The sequence below is a fragment of the Ceratotherium simum genome, chromosome 15 (genome assembly GCF_057802395.1).
Source record: "Ceratotherium simum simum isolate JZ-2026a chromosome 15, ASM5780239v1, whole genome shotgun sequence".
NCBI classification, from domain to species: Eukaryota; Metazoa; Chordata; class Mammalia; order Perissodactyla; family Rhinocerotidae; genus Ceratotherium; species Ceratotherium simum.
The window spans coordinates 23,765,789-23,783,626 of NC_141914.1; the positions used below are offsets into that span (position 1 = coordinate 23,765,789).

A 17,838-nucleotide genomic window follows, 5' to 3' on the forward strand; every position below is an offset into this window, starting at 1 on the left:
AAACAAAGTGAATAAAGCCTGTTAAAAAAATAAATTTTATATCAGGCCCAGTATACACACAGATAGAACTGAGAAGTTTTATGAAATATATTGACCCTGAAAAAATACTTTTCCTGGAAAGTTTCACAAAATAATACTTACATTTACTGTTGAATTTACTGAAATTACCTATTCTGTTCCATTTTTAAAAAAATGCTGGTCTCACCTGCTGAATTGATTACATGACTCACTAATGGGTCACAACCTGCAACCTGAAACAGTGGTCAAAGGAGTAGCAAACATAAAAGAGAAAACATCTGAAGACAGAGACCCGTCTATTCCTGCAATATCGGGATGTTCCCACTCTGGGTTCCCACTCTGGGTCACCTTACTCTCGGCCACACCATCCTCTGCCCCAATGTATTGATGGAGTATCGCCAACAAGGCCTCCTTGTTATGATCTGTTCAGTCAAGCAGTTAACAAGCAGCTATCGTGCTGGGCACTGATCAAGGCTCTGCGAAAGCAGTAATAATCAAAACAAAGTCCAAACCCTCATGCGGTGATGTTCGGGTTTGGGAGATGGACAATTATCAAGTAAACAGGTAAATATATAGTGGACAGATGGTGGCACGGAAGGGTTTTCTTCAGACTCTTCTTTTCCTGGGCAGGTTCACATAACACCTCCTTCCCTCCCTCTCTCTCCTGGAAGGCAGATGCTGTCTTTGGATTTATTGATACTCAGTCTGAAGCCTGAGGAGGATGGGGCCAGTAGCCAATTCATCTTAAAAGGTGACTCTGTGTCTCTTTGCTGTTATGTATTTGTTTCATGAATGGTTACTCAGAGATCAATATGCTTTTCTAATTTCTAAATTCTTACTTACCCAGTAAAGGTAATAATTATCCCCAGATCTTGCGAATGAGAGTGGGATCAATTTCACTAAACCAAGCTTTTAGTCAGTTTCAGGAGTCAGCAGCATCCAGTCCTTCTTATTCTCAGGACTGGTGTTCCTAGATGCCCCAGTTCCTTCCATAAGGAGGCCTCATATTGGACCCCCGCCTACTTCTCTCCTGGTTTGTGTCCTGCTCTGGAGGACACAGGCTAACCAGAGAGAATTCTGCAGGTGGTAGAAGTGCCATCACTTCAGACCAAGGCTAGACTCCACCCAAAGGATGCAACAGGCCAGGGGCTGGCCTTTCTGTAAGGGGATAGATAGTGAGTATTTTCAGCTTCACAGCCCATACAGCCTCTGTCACTACTCAATTCTTACACCATAACCCTAAATCCAACACAGACAGTATGTAGATGAATGGCGTGGCCGTGTTCCAATGAAACTTCATTTACAAAAACAAGCAGCAGGCTGACCCCTGCTTGAGGCTGATGGCGAGATCACTTCCTATTGAGAACACTTGGAGCTTACGTTTGAGATAGGCTGAAGGGATGGGATGGGAGAGGAAAGGCAAAGACACTGAGGAAAGACGGCCTACAGATAACAAAGAGCCAGTGTGGCCAAAGAGCAATGTGCATGCAAGAAGGTGGCAGGAGACTGAAACTTAACTAGGTAAGAACAAGTACAGTTACAAGTATGTGCAAATTGACCTTTTCTGTTCCATCTTTTATTTAAAAATCATACTATTTAAGATATATTTAAAAATATTATTTAAAAAGTCATTTTCTATTAGAATCACAAATTTCTTCCTTGTATCAAAAGTTATGCCACTATCCGGTTACTTGTGGATTCACCAAGCAGTCCAGCAGGTCATCTGTAGAAATGAGTGTTTGAGAAGGGGCCACAGCACCATGTGAGGCAATTTGTGCCACAGCTGCATGCTCACTTCTACTCATCCTTCGTTGCCTCTGGGTACAATGCAATTTTCCAAAGTGTTCTCCGTCTTTGCCGACAAAGTCTTTACCATCACTTTCAAATATGCCTCCTCTTTCTGAGGGAGCTTCTTCGGGACTTGGTATTACAGGAACCAGATCAGGGCCAAAGGGACTTGCTGCCTCCTGTTTCACTGTTCCGCGGGTTAAATTCTGGCTACCTGTTTGTCACACCCCATGTGGTTGAGCTCTAACTCACCGCTGAAGAGAAGTGGCGATAGGAAGCATCCATTGTCTCATTTCTGATTTTGCAGGGAAACGTTCTAATGTTTTACCATGAAATATGAATCTTGCTCTGGGTTTTTTATAGATATCTTTTTATGAATTCTTTATCAAATGATTTTTCTCTAGCTATTGAAATGAGCATACCCTTTAATATATTTATATGGTGAGTTACATTAATAGAATTTCTAAAGTTAAATTATCCTTGCATTTCTGAGATAAACCCAACTTGACCATGATTTATCTATTTATACAGAGCTGAATTATATTTGTTAATATTTGGTTTAGGATTTGTGCATCTATTTACATAAATTAATCAGTCTGTATTTTTCCTATTATACTGTTGTCTATTTTTTGGTATCAATGTTAAACTAGCCCTGAAAAGTTTGTTGGAGAGTGTTCCCTCTATTTCTGTTCTCTAGAAAATTTTACATGAGGTTGGAATTATCTGTTCTTTGAAGATTTGATAGAACTCACTAGTAAAATCATCTTAGCCTGTTGTATTTACTTGTTTACTTGGCAGGTAAAATTTTAATTACTGATTAAACTTAGTAATAGCTATTAGAAAATTGAGAATTCCTAGTTTCAGTCAATTTTGGTAAGCTATATTTTTCTAAGAAAATCTATATTTTGTCTAAATTTTCAGTTAGCACAAACTTTTTTCTAGTATTGTGTTATTATCTTTAGATCTCTAATATATCATAGTTAGGGCCGGCTCCGTGGCTTAGCGGTTAAGTGCGCGCGCTCTGATGCTGGCGGCCCGGGTTCGGATCCCGGGAGCGCCCCGAGGCACCACTTCTCCGTCCATCGCGAGGCCGAGTCCCACGTACAGCAACTAGAAGGATGTGAACCTATGACATACAACTCTCTACTGGGGCTTTGGGGGGAAAAAACTGAATAAATAAAATCTTTAATATATCATAGTTATATCCTCTTTTTATTCTCAAATTCATTTGTACCTTTTCTTGCTTTTTCTTCATCGGTCTTACCCAAAATTAGTCAATTTTTAAAATCTTTACAAAGAAACAGCTATTGACTTTATTCTCTCTGTTGTATGTTTTGTTTTTATTTCATTATTTTCTGTTTTTATTCTTTTTTCAAGGTTATTATGAGTTTTCCTTAAGTTGGATGCTTAGCTGATTAATTTCTGCCTTTTTCTTAATATAAGCTTTAAAGTTAGGATTTAAGCTTAAAAATTTAAGCACCATTTTAGCTTTATGTCACAAAGTGTATCAGTACTAGTTTCATTATCATTCAGTTCTAAATATTCTCTAATTTCTGTTAAGTTTTCATGACCCATGAGGTGTTATTTTGAGGTGTATATTTAATTTCCAAATATATTTATTTTTAAAGTATTGGGGTTTTTTGTTTTCTAAGTTAATTACGCGATGGATGATGGTCAGAGAACACGGTCCAACTGAGATTGTCTTCAAAATTCTTGAACTTAGAGTGTGGTCAATATAAATAACTATTCAGTGTACACTTCAGAAGATATGTATTCTCTAATGATTCAGTAGAGGTTTCTATATGTGAACGTTAGGTAAAAACTTTGCTGTTCAAATCTTCTATAGCCTTACTAATTTCTTTTTTTTTACTGTGTCATCTACTAGTTACTGAGAGAGAGCTGTGTTAAATCTCTGTGATAGTGGATTTTTCAGTTTTGCCTGTAATTCTGTCAGTTTTTGCTTTATATAGTTTGAGGATACGTTATTAAATCCATACAGGTTTATCATCCTATCTATTCCTGGTTAATTGAACATTTTGTTATTATCAAATAGTCTTCTTTATCCCTAATAACATTCTTTCACTTAAGATCTATGTTGTCATTATTAATACAGCTATACCAGCTTTCTTTTGGGTAGTGTTTGCTAATTACATTTTTTCTTTTTATTTTCAATCATTCTGTAATTTTAATGATTTTCTTATATCTCCTATAAACAGTATGTAGTTGGATTTTTAAAATCCAATCTGTAACTTTGTAACTTAACTAGCAAATTTAGTCCAAATTACACATATTAAGATCACTTATATATTTGGAAAATTTTCTACCATTTTGTACTATTTCTCTCACTTTTTTTCCCTCCTGCTTCTTTTTTCCCCCTTCTCTGCTTTGCCAGCCTTTTTGGGATTTTCTTTCTTGTTTTTGCTGAGGAAGATTTGCCCTAAGCTAACGTCTGTTGCCAATCTTCCTCATTTTGCTTGAGGAAGATTTGCCCTGAGCTAACCTCTGTGACAATCTTCCTCTATTTTGTATATGGGTCACTGCCACAGCATGGCCATCGATGAGTGGTGTAGGTCCATGCCTGGGAACTGAACTCACGCCACTGAAGCAGAGCGCACTGAACTTAACAACTAGACCACCAGGCCGGACCCTGGGTTTTCTTTGTTTCTTTTTTTTAGTGAGAAAGATTCGCCCCTAGCTAACATCTGTCGCCAATCTTCCTCTTTTTTTTTTTTTTTTTGCTTGAAGAAGATTAGCCCTGAGCTAACATCCATGCCAGTCTTCCTCTATTTTGTATATGGGTTGCCACCACAGCATGCCTGACAAGTGGTGTAGGTCCACGCGTGGGATCCAAACCCACGTACCCCAAGCTGCCGAAGCAGAGCACATCGAACTTAACTACTACAACACAGGACTGGCTGTGTCAGGCCTGTGTCAAGAAAATCCAGGGCTCTGGATTTTCTTAATTCCACTTTTTGGTCTACTATTTAGAAGTTAGATACTTTATTTCTCTTCTTTTAGTGGCTCTCCTTAAATTTTAATCTGTATAGTCAACTTAGTAACGCTAATCTCCTCTTGAACAACACAAGGACACAATCCCTTTAACTGTAGTCATCGCTCCACCATTTTACATGGTTCATTTTTCAATATTTTATTTGTCTTATTTTATTCCCCAAGTTAGACATTCCTATTACTGTTGTTTCATAGAGACAATGATTGTTCATACGTATCAATATTTACCATTTCTTTGCTCATCATGCCTTCTTGCAGCTTAGATTTTTCTTTGTTTTTTCTCTCCTTCCTGAAGCATATCGTTAAGTTTCTTAAGTGAGAGTCTATTGTTGATAAATTCAGTTTTTGGTGGTCTGAGAGTATCTTTATTCAAAATCAGGGCAAAATGAAAGTTCAGCTTATCATAGAATTCTAGGTTAACAGTTAATTTCACTTAGCCCTTTGAAAATATTATACTAATGTCTTCAGGCTTCCATTGTTGTTGGTGAAAAGTGTATTTGTTTTCTATTACTTCCATAACAAATTACCACAACTTTAATGACTTAAAAGAGCACAAATTTATTGTCTCATGGTTCTAAAGTTCAAAATTCAGGTATAGGTCTCATGGGGCTAAAATCAAAGTGTTAGCAGGCTTGCTTCAATCCATTCTGGAAGATTTTAAATCTATTTCCTTGCTCACTCAGGTGTTGGCAGAATTAAGTTCCAGGAAGTTAAAGGATTGAGATCTCAGTTTCCCTGCTGGCTGTCAGCTGGGAGCCACCCTTAGCTGCTAGAAGCTTCTCTCTAGTCCTTACAAATAACCTTCTACATCTCAGAACCAGCACAGAGCATCAAATCCTTCTCATGCTGCCATCTTTTTAAAGCAGCTAGAAATGTTCTCTACTTTGAAAGACTTATATAATTAGATTGAGTCCATCGGGATAATCCTCGCTTATCTTCCCATCTGAAGGGTAACATTAATCACATCTGCAAAATTCCTTTTGCCATGTAAGGTGATATATTCACAGGTTCAGGAGATTAAAGTGTGGACATCTTTGCAATGGGAAGGGGGAACACATCATTCTGCCTACCACAAGAAGTATGCTGTCAGTCTAATTGTCATTCCTTCATAGATGATTTGGCTTTTCTCTCTGGCTACTTTTAAGATCACCTCTTTGGTGGTCTACTGTTTCACTATGATGTTTCTTGGTATGAGTTTTTTCTTTTCTTATCCTTGTGAACATTGCCTCTCTCCATTCTTTTTTGAAATCCCTATTAAACATATGCTAGATCTTGCAAATCTGGACTCTCACCCTCAGCTCTGTACCACAGGCCTCATGCATAGGCTTGTGAACACCTCAGCCCTCATGTTGAAGTCCCATCCCTGCAAATGGTCACCCCTTGGCTGTTTCTTGATGCAGACTATGGCACAGTCCACCCTTAGGAGGAGAGACCCAAGAAAGAGGCCCAATCAGGCCCTGGAAATAGACTTGGAGCTGTGTAGGCAGGAAATTTGGGGTTTCCAGGTACCTAGTGGGTGGTTTCAGAGTGAGGTGTGTGGGCTCCAAATGGATAAATGCTCTTGACCCTGTGGATTCTCACCTTGTGCAGATGGGCACAGCTGGAAGAAGGCTAGAGTGGGGCCCTCTCAAATAGAGGTCCAAGGCAGGGCTCCTGTTGCACATATCCAAGGAAAATACTATATGAGACAATAAGCATGCTTCTTTCAAGAGGAAGAATTCAGGTTACAGTAAGATGAGGAGGAGAGAGTGTTCTGTGCAAGAGGTTAAAGATATGAGGGTCAGGAAAGTTTGGAAGTCTAGAGAAATATGAATTTCAGAATAGGCAAGAGATGCTTGATGAGATTTGCTGGCTTCTACATTGCAGAACTCCGAAGTCAAATTTGGGCACAGTCACAGCGGGTTCAGCCTTTGTAAGAGCTATTCTCTCTGCATAAAATACTCTTCTGTCTCTGCTCCCAATTTGCTGCATCTCTTATTCACCTAACTCTTACAAATTCTTCAGGTCTCAGCTTAAATTTCGCTTTCTTTAGAAGGCCTTCCTCCAAACCCCTGATTAATTTATCCCCCTCTTCCACAAATTTTTTCAGAGAATCTGTAATTCCTCTTTTGTTATACCCAATCACACTTGTTAAGTTGTCCATTGCTGTCTTTCTGACTATTCAGCCTGAAAGCTTTATGAAGACATTTGTCTCATTCAGCATCTTATCCCCAGCACACAGAAAGTGACTGAACACAACTGGTGATCAGGAAATAGTTGGTGAATTAATTATTGGGCTTCATGGTGCTTGAGTGGCACTGCTTGATATGGCTGAATCCAAACAGGATATCAGTAGAATATCAGGCCTTTGATGTCCTTCCACTTCAAATAATTTCATTTTGCATGTAATTCTTCAAAACCAGTTACTCAGATAATGGTGACATTCCGATACCTAAAGCACTGTATAAGATTCTCTGGAACATCTAAAATCATCCTGCTGTCCTAATATGTTACACTATCATTTTAAAAAATAGAAGGCTTGGATTATATAGTAGAAAAATCTCTTCATTACATGTAAAACATCTTTACTGTTACCTGTAGTAAAGGAGATGAAAGGGAAATCTGAAGGAGAAGGAATTTTTTTGAGAGTGTTTTAGTTGGTACCTACCCACCCCAAGCCCAAGAGATGAAGACAAAATGAAGGTACCAAGATACTAGGATGTGGCTTTAATAACCCAGTAACCCAATCAGTCTACACAGACAACCATTTGACATATTCAAACCACTTTTTGAGTCATTGATGATCATTATTTAGTTAGTTTCCCCAAAGCAAGGCAATGCCAGTTGTTAAAATGATGTGGGAGTTAGTCAACAAGGCTGCCACTTGATCCTCTCCAAAACTGCTGTTTAGACTGCATCATTTGTCCGAATGAGTAATCCTGTGGCTGTACATCATCCTCGGTGCAAGTCCACAGGTACTGAGGCATAGCCTGGGTGCCACTAAAAATAACAAAGATTTCAGGGCTGAAGACATTGTGAACCACACTGTCATGGCTATCTATGTTGCCAGAACTCAATGGTGGGGGAAGAATATTTAACTGATGACCCTCACAGAAGGAGCGTGTGAGTACTTCAGCCTCAAACACACAGATTAGCTTATACGTAGCAGACATTTTCTTGAACTGGGATGCTATGTTTTTGAGGTTCTTGGTGAAGTATAAGCCAGCTCTATATTTAGGGTCTGATAAAAGAAAAAAAAATTAAAAGATTATTATGATCTGCTGAGTCATATTGCCTATTTGGGTACTAATATGTATTTTCTCTCTAGTCCTCTAAATAAACACCACCTCGTGGTCTCAAGTCCCTGTGTCTGTAGCAAAGACACCCAAATTTGTTTCCTTGAGACAAATTATCACAGATCTCATCAACATAATAACAGCCTATGTTTAAATATACCTCCCTTCCTTTCTTCTTTTCCTCCCTTCCTTCCTCCCTTCTTCCCTCTTTCTTTACATTTACTTAGGACTTAACCAAACACTGTTTCAGGCTCTAGAGCGGCACTGAACAATGGAAATGCAATGTGAATCACGTATGTAATTTTAAATTTTCTAGGAGCCTCATTAGAAAAGGTAGAAAGAAACAGGTGAAATTAGTTAAATAATATTTTTATTTAACCTATTAATCCAAAATGTTATCATTTCAGCATGTAATCAATACAAAAAATTAAGGAGATATTTTACACTCTTTTCTTTGGTAGTGGTCTTTAAAATCCAGTGTATATTTTATGCTTACAGCACATCCCAGTTCAGATTAACCACATTTCAAGTGCTTAATAGCCACCTGTGGCTAGTGGCTACCATATTGGACAGTACAGCTCTAGAGCTTCAAAAATGACTAAGACATGATCTCTATTCTCAAAAGTTCACAAAGGGAATTCCCCACATTTAAACAGATAAAATATAGTACAATTTTATGTGGCAAGGAAATATTTTGAGATTAAATATCAAAGATTTCTTTCCTAGGAGTTTCTTCTTCCTCTTTGTTCCTCCACCCATTGAGTTCTTCCTACTTATCACCTCAGGGGAAAAAAAGATAAAGCTTAGAACAAAGACAATTGAATATACATGTATATGATATTTATATCATATATAATTATTTTTAGTCAAAGCAGAGAATATGGTCTTAACAGTATGGTTTTCAGTGTTAGGTTTCCTGAGAGAGGAAAAGGATTTTTTGAACCAAAAGCCTAAAAGCCTGAAGAATTCAGAGCATGGAGTTTATATCATATATAACACAGGAGAGAAGAATACAAGCTATTCTAATTTTCTCACTCAAGATAAATAAAAGTTCTTCTTTCCACCTGGTGGGAAGAGAAGGATCAGAGAGGACATGACTAGAACTCTTGGAGATTCTGAGAAGGGGCTCACTTCACTGCCGCACTCCCTCAAGACAGCCCTAGGAGTCAAGATAGATCAGAACAATAGAAATCTTACAAAAACTGGGGGACTTCCAGAGTAGAAGGAGCCATTGCCTGGCTCTGCTGGGTGCAGCCCCTCATCCAGCCTGGCACCTGAGTGGAAAGTAGCAATGGCTGGGGGGATGTGCAGAAGAGGTGAGGACTGCCACACGAGACCCCACATTTCAGCTTGGAGGATGTACACACTCAAAAATTGCCTGCGCTGTAAAACAGATACAGACGTGGCCCAGAAAGGAATTCCCTCAGCATGAAAAACAGGGTGCCCTGTGTAGACACTACCTAAGAGCAAAGGGCACCGGAAATTTAAGCGCAAGAGGGTGCTAATAACCAAAGCCCAGAGTGGTTTATCTAGCTGAGCACACTGTGGGGCAGAGGACATATGGGGGCCATGAACCAGAGCACCCTCCCCACAATGCCTATCCCATCACTGAGAGGACTCAGAGAGAAGAGGAGAAGAAGGGGCAAAACCTGGCAGGAACTCAGTTTAAACACCGAAGGGACTTAGAGAAAATGACTGAGCTTATCTTGAACTGTCAAGATGGAGTTTTTCACATCCAGGGAAACGGGAGCATGAAAGCTAGGTAAAGTTCAGTTAGAGAGCCATAAAGAACACAGGTCCCACAAGTGAGTTTTGTGGGACTGTATATTTTCGTTATTGTTAGAGTTATAGATGTACAAAGGAATGGAGGACGTGCAGGAGCACGAGGGAGAAGCAACTCACAGGAGCTCCTGTGTCAACCAGGAGACGCCATTCGAGCCATGTCTTGAAGAAGGAATAGGAGTCTGCAGGGCTAAAAAGGATGAGGAGGGAAGGCATTCCACCTGCAAAGGCACAGAGGCATGAAAGCATACAGCATTCAGTATTTAGGAAACTCTAAGAGGTTCGTGGCTAGAGTGTTGAGGAACATAATGAATGATGAGGCTGGTGAAATAATGTGGGGCTAGGGCCTTATATGCTCTGCTAAGGAGTCTGGGTTTTTACCTTGTAGGCAATTAGGAATGCACATGTTAAACAGGCATGTAATTTTTTATCATGATAATTCTTAAAGCAGAGTAAAGGATAGATTAGATAGGGGTGGTTTTGAGGCACGGAGAGGACCTAGTAATCATCTAGGCCTAGCCGACCATGAACAAAGGCAGTAGGAATAGAGAGGGGAGGCTGGGCTGAGAACTTTATTGAGAGCAAATCACTAGGACTGCATGACTCTCTGGCCATAAAAGTGAGAGAAAGGAAAGGATGGAGGAGGATAAAGTTTCCAGCGTAGGAGACCTGGTAGATAGATGGTGGTGGTATTAGCCAGGTTAGAGAGTATCGGAAAAAAAGAGCATATTTCTCAGGGAAAGGTATGGCAAAGAAAAGAGTTCAGTTTGAGGTGGCTGTGGACATCTAGGTAGAGATATCCAAAATATAGTTGGAAATATGGACCTGCATGTCAGGAGAGAGGTAGGGGGTCAGAGCTACAAATTTGTAAGTCATCATCACAGAGGTAGGAGTTGAGGCCAAGAGAATAGGTGCGGTCACCTAGGGGGATATTGTAGAGGAAAAAGAGAGAAGGTTTCCTTCAGAACTCCAGGAAACACCAACATTTAAAGAATGGGCAACAGATGGACTCATAGATTATAAATTATAAGGGCAGGAACTCTGTGTTTGGTTTGCTATTGTATCTGTCCCACCTAGCACAGGGCCTGACTCATGGAATGTGCTCAATAAATACTTGTGGAATGAATGAATGAACCCAATAAAGAAACTGCAGGAATGTACGCTCCTTCTTGCCGCATTCAGTCAGTCCTACAAGCAAGAGATGAACTCAGAATAGAACTGGCTGGAATGCAAGCAAAGATAGAGAAAAATAATAAGCTTTGTTAATAGAAACCCCCCCTTCCTGAGGCTGGCCATCTAAATTGACTGAGAGTCCCATTATTTGGAACCCTGCAGGGGTGAAAAAGCCAAGAGCCTTTGTACTCCAAATGAAAACTAGCTAAAAAAATGAATTGCCAAACAGCCTCAGTGGTGATAAAATTGATGTCCCCTGGGTTTCTCAAGCACCTTCAGCTAAGCGTTCTCACCAGACTTGTTGGCACAAGTCACATTATGGGTAGTGTCTCCCCACTGAGTCTATTGTCTGAATTGCCTCAAGGCAGTGGCTCTTAAGCTAAGGGCTACAGAGATTGGCAGAGCACAGAGGCCACTAGGTAAAAGACCAGAACCTTGAGGCTTAAAGACTAGATGGAGACAAGATCTTTGGCTGGGTTATAAAGACACAAACTTGACTGGAGTTGAGATTTTAAAGGAACTGTATTGGTGAAGAAACCACAAGCCTGGCTGTCAGTAGCCTGAGAGCATTCTAGCCCCTGAGGCAATCCACGGACTGCTGGTCCCCAGTGGGCCTAGAAATGACCAAGGGGAGCAATACATAAGGAAGATTTTTCCCAGAGTGCAAAACAAGGGTCTTACTCCACTCCCAGAATCGAGAATCCTCACTATTCCTGTCCAGCAGCATGTGACTAGTGGTAAGGACCAGTGACTTGTGTGATTTCCTTCTCTCCTTTTGAACCAAGAGTTCTTATTGCAGTTTTCCTGCTTCTTCTGTTACCAAACCAGGTTCATTTTCACCCATCGCCCAGAAAGCCCAACACCAAGATGATGATATTGCAGCAGAGAGAGAGAGGGTTTAATCACAAATCAACCAAGTGAGGAAAACGGGAGAACAAGTCTCAAATCTACCTCCCATATATATAATGGGGACTCGGGGATATTTACGGGGTAGTGGGCAAAGTGGTCTGAAATGTGGAGATCGATGATTGGAGATGAGGAGAAGTGAGGTAACTGATGATCTGCACAAGCGTAGTCAGACTTCCCGCCTCTATATAGGTTGCATGTTCACGCAATGGTGGCATTAGCATGACCCGAGGGTGGAGTTTTTAGCCTCTTGATGTCAAAAGGTCAAGGACATCTTGATGGGCCCAGTTAGTGGCTTGGTGGTCTCAACCGGCCCAAAGTGGACAAGGGGTTCTAATTCCTGAAAAACAGCTCAAACACCCATTACCATGGTGATCCAGGCTCCAGGGAGATGTTATCTATAGAAACCTAGTGAAAGTCAGATAACTTATTGCCTAAAGAGCACAGTTAAAAATGGGTGGGTAAACAGCTAAAAGTAATTGCAAAAAGGAAAAAAAACTTTATTTCCTAGCTACCTAATCATCAATGATGAAGTGTTTGCCAGTTTTAATCCCCCCTGTTCTTTGGACATTCCTCATTCTTGAGGGATTCAGGGTGACAACGATCTAGCTACTTGCTGCTGAATTGGGGAATAGATCTGGCTTAGAGGAATGAACTTGTTTAGCACTCATTGGAGATATTCTCTTGTTCCTGGCTTTAGGTTGAAATTTTGCATTATTAGAATTTTGTACCTTGCTCAACAGTTTTGGAACAATATCTAAAGGCACGTTTTATAATCAAATATCTGACCAGAAGGATAAAAAGTATAGACAACCCAAATGTTAACAGTCTCTGAAAAATAGACCATCCCTGGGGAATCCAAGAAAACAGTCCTGAAAACCAATCTGGACCAGGTACCTCTGGTGATATCTGCTGATAAGAGGCATAGGTCACTCCATCTCATTGAACAAGCCTCTTAGTAAGGTGGTGATGCAGGTGGGCTCCCAAAGTTATGCCTCTATTATGTAAGCAAGTAACCAGGTATTCAATAAGAAGCATTTCTAGAGAAACGTAAAGAAAAAGAAGGTTAATGCTTGGAGCAAGTTATAAACCAATTCCTGAGCCCAAGGGGCAGCCAGTCAAGAAGATCTCTAGATGTCAGAGTTGAAGCATCTTTTGCAGTTTGAAATGTCTCTGATGATGTCATCAGGCATTCCAGGTATCTTTCTAAGTGGCTTATGCAGCAACAGACATGAATCTCTTAAGTTTATATCAAGTCCTCCATCTTCAGTTTGTAAAGCTTCAGGAAAAAGGGCAGGTTCAGTTCTCAGTGATGCCAAATGAAAATGATGGAAAAAATTGAAAATGTTAGTTTGGAGATTTTCAGCCAGATATTTCAGGAGACTAGAAGAATTCAGGATCCAGTCCAGTTAACAGATATAAAACAAAAACCTCAAAGACAATTAACAGAACTAGAATCTAATATACATGAATGTGTACTACGGTTTCTATTGCAACATAATTTTTCTCTCTAAAATCACCCCATTTTTTGTAAAAGATAGTCAAATTAAGACTAACTGGTTTTCAAAATAAGTCTAGTTTTGATAAAACTTGATTCAATTATTTATATAAATGCAGCAAGAATAGCCATTGATCATACAGGCTCTTTTGAACCTACTTTGCTGGAACTTTTTATAAGGAATCTCAGATTGAACTTTAAAGGCCTCTCAAGGCCAGGAAAGCCACACCAAGGACTTGTCATCAGATTTCGCATGCAATACCCACAGATTTTCCTGGATTACTCTCTTCTTGAGGTCCCCCCAAATATTTCTAGGTTCCTTGCAGCTGCCAGAGAAGTGACCTTCCTTACTCACCCAGTTAAAATTGCTTGGAACTCTGTAAACAAGGTATCAGGCCAATATTTCCAAGTGGCTTTATTCCAGAAAGTCAAACTTTATTCCACAAAAGCTGTCTTGTCATATCTGTGTCTGTATGTTTCTCTCAAATATGATGTTCCAGTCAAAGCCATTGTAATATAACCAATGTTTCCAATTGTGTCCTGTTATAAGGAGAACAGATTCTTGTTGAACTTAAGCAGATAACTACACAGCCATGAAAATAACAATACTCACTAAGAGTTTCTGAATTCTGGAGGGATCGGTAGGGAGAAACAATAAATGTTTCAATTCTGCTTATGAAGGTATAATTTTACCAAATTGCTATAAGTCATAGTTAGTTTAAGGAAAAGAGAAAAATATTTCTCTAAATCTTAAAAAAAAAAAAACAGTAAAAAACCCTGGCAATACTTCAAACAAACATCATAAAAATTATAATCATCCTTATCCATTCACTCAGTCCTGTGTAATCAATTCTTGATCTTAATCTTCTGTTAGCAGTTTCATGAGGTCATCAGTTTCTCTGGTAGAGTTCTGTAATTTATTACCCAGTTCAGTTTTATAATCGGAAAGTTTATCAGAAGCCTGCATTCTAAAGTATCACAGTCCTTTTCAAGAATCCCTCTGAAGATGAAACATATTTTGCAAAAGCATCAGAGTAAAACAATAGTTGTCTGTAAATGGCAAGGCCCCAAAATGGAAATTGACAAAGAAACTTGGTGAATTTCTGTGACATACAACACTTTAAGATAATAGCTAAAATTATGACTGATAATCAGGACAGATCAGAATTCTAGGAATGTTATATAATTTTTAAAACACTTACATCAATAACATTTACCCACATAATAACACCTAAGAAATTTTATCATCATTTATTGGACAATGATTCCCATGTAATTTAACATATGAAATAAGCCTAATAAGTTTAGTATCTTCCTCCTTGTAGTAAGAGAGCAAATTTCTTTGAGAAGTCCCAGGGGCCCTCTGAAAATTCTCAAAGGAAAAAACATTTATTTTTCTTCTTCCAAGTCAAAGGGAAGACTTCTTTCAGGATTGGAATAGTTTTTACAGGGGAAGATTGTCAAAAATATCAAAAGGTTTTAAAACACTTGATCAAGTAGGAAACAATGCTCACTGTGAAACAATGCTCAGTTATCCATTCAATCAAAGTGACAACAGAAACAGTCAAGGGCAAACAGAGGGTTGAAACAGTCAAAAAAATCTTAATAGAGAGACCTCAGTCTTTTGAACACAGGTAATTATTTTAACATAGTTTTTTTTGTCTTTTAGGTAGACTTACTCAAAGATAAAGAAAAACCTTTTATAATCTCTTTATCAAGTTCAAGAAAATTATCCTTTTAAGAGAAAGAAGACCAAATTTTAATTTTGCATCAGCTTACTTTTGACATTAAAACTCATTTACTTAATTGGATTTAGTTTAATCTTAGCCAACTTGACCATGCATAAAACTCCTCAGGATTTTACTTTCACAAACTTTCTATCACTTACTTTTTACATTCAGAATTTGCCCCAAGCCTTCCTTTCTTACCTTCTAGTACTTTAGGACAAATTTATTTCTTAACAAAACAATATTTCCATTCTTTATACATTGTTTACTGAAAACATACATCTTTCCTTGAATACATATTTTCCTTAATTTTTAGTAGCTTTAATCACATATTAGAACTTTTAAACCTTAGAAACCTTAATTTTTAAGTAAAAAATAAGAAGAAAGCAATTATAAACTTTCTTTTACCTTAGCATTCCATGGCTTGATGAACCTACAAACACTTTTCACAATTTCTGGAAACATGTTACTTTATAGTACAATCTTTTTTTGTTGCTTTGTTTTTTTGTTTGGTTTTTGAGGAAGATTGGCCCTGCACTAGCATCTGTTGCCAATCTTCCTCTTTTTCTTTTTTTTCTCCCCAAAGCCAAGTACATAGTTGTGTATCATAGTTGTAGAGTTGCAGCTCTTCTATGTGGGAAGCCACCTCAGCATGGTTTGATGAGCAGTGAGTAGGTCCACACCCAAGAGCCAAACTGGTGTACCCTGGGCCACTGAAGCAGAACATGTGAACTTAACCACTATGCCACTGGGCTGGCCGCTATAGTACAATCTTAATAAAACACAAGACGTGTTTACCAATAGACCCAAAACACCTTATAGTTTTTCTGTAATAAGCCAAAAGTAGACGCATTTATATATAGCAATGCCTAATATCTTATCTTATTTGAAAATGATCTAAATACTCAATGAGTTTTTATCATTTAATTTAATTTAACCTAGCAAAATTTCAATTTCAAGTTACCAAAGAGATTTTGGAAGTTATTTTGGAAGTACATACTCCATAACACACAATTATTGTTAAAAGTTCACCCAGCACTCATCTTTTTCATATCTATTTAGTTACTTGCTCCCAATAATTATTTAGATTGTCTATAAGACTTCATGAGACATTAGAAAAAATCAGCTATTATTATAAATTATTATTTTTGTTAACCAGTTTTGTAATAAAGATAACATCAGCTTATTGGACCAATAAATGTAGAATAAAGGCTGCATGTCTGCATCATATCCAATGCTGATAACTCTGAGGACATGTTCATTTTAATCAAACCAACAAACTTAAATAAGCTTTCAGTTACCAAAGAGTAAGTTTATCATGTTAAATTGAATGACATTTGGGTTAGTTTCTATTACATGTAGAAACAATTTCTATAAGCACTGACTTTTAACCAATTGAATAGGGATTTTTAGAAATTATACCATCTGGAGGTAAAATATCACACATATATAACATACATATAGACACACATACACAGAGTCTCCATATCTATTGTTTTAAAATTACTGCCATGAATCAGGTACAGTAACACACTAGTTATGAATCCAAATTTTGTTTTAAGCCTTTTTTACTAATATTTGTGGAGAAAACACTCAAGATGCTAGATTTTTGGCAAGGGTGCTCTCATGGCCATTTTTCTGGCCTTTTTACTTTTTTTTCTTCAGTCCTAGGAATTAATGATGGGCAAGATAACAGTTCCCAGAGAGGCGAGGTGATAATCCTTTTTGAGATAAAGAAACAGGGTGGAATCTGAACTGCCTCTAGGGTTGCATTTTCAGTCTTCCAAGGATTTTTTTTTAAGTACAATTGCTCTTGATTTCTCAGAAATTGGCTTGTAACTTCAATGACATTGTAGGTTGATCTACCTGTCCAACTACATCATAAAGGCACAGAGAAACTGCTCAAGTTTTCTCCAAGATGGAGTTTCTGGGACATAACCCATCCAATAGAAAGTGTTTCCAATTAGTTAAAATACAATGGAGAGGTGAGTGTCTGGACATGCCTGGGGCATTCCCCATGGCAGTAAAGCCAGTGTCCAACTGAGAGCAGGCCGGAGAAAGTGCAGAGTCCTACTGTGGGTGTCAATATAGCTATAAGATTTAGTCAAGTCCCACTCAGCCCAGGCACTCAGTCCCTGAGCCAGCACCAGGCAAGCCAGAGAGGCAAGAGGCAAACGCCTGGAGTGGGCTGCAGGCCGGGAGTCCCAACGCCAGGGTTGAGTTAAGTCCCTAGCAGAAACTTTTGTTTGTTTGTTTGTTTTTTATGAGAAAGACCAGCCCTGAGCTAACTTCCATTGCCAATCCGCCTCTTTTTGCTGAGGAATATTGGCCCTGGGCTAACATCTCTGCCCATCTTCCTCCATTTTTTGTGGGACACCTGCCAAAGCATGGCTTGGTAAGTGGTACATAGGTCCATGCCTGGGATCCAAACCCACAAACCCTGGGCCACAAAAGTAGATCATGAACTTAACCACTACGCCACTGGGCCAGCTCTGACAGAAAACTTATTTAAGTTTTCAATTTTTACAGAAGGTCCAGGTTCTGCTCAGGCCCAGCCTGAACTTAACCTTGACTCAGTGACAACAAAGGAGATGACAAATGTGACAGGCAAAGGAGAGAAAGAGGTGATCAGGCCTCGCCCTCATGGCCTCTTCCCAAGTGT

General features: G+C 38.9%; 1 pseudogene across 1 annotated transcript in view; it reads right to left on the reverse strand.

Moving 5' to 3' along the window:
* Positions 1-7,658: 7,658 nt before the first annotated feature.
* Positions 7,659-17,838, reverse strand: part of LOC106800245 (protein mono-ADP-ribosyltransferase PARP9-like) — a 68,975-nt pseudogene continuing 58,795 nt past the window's right edge. The window contains exon 13 of the transcript XR_015554439.1: positions 7,659-8,035. The product of XR_015554439.1 is annotated as a protein mono-ADP-ribosyltransferase PARP9-like (transcript). The remainder of the gene's footprint in view (positions 8,036-17,838) is intronic.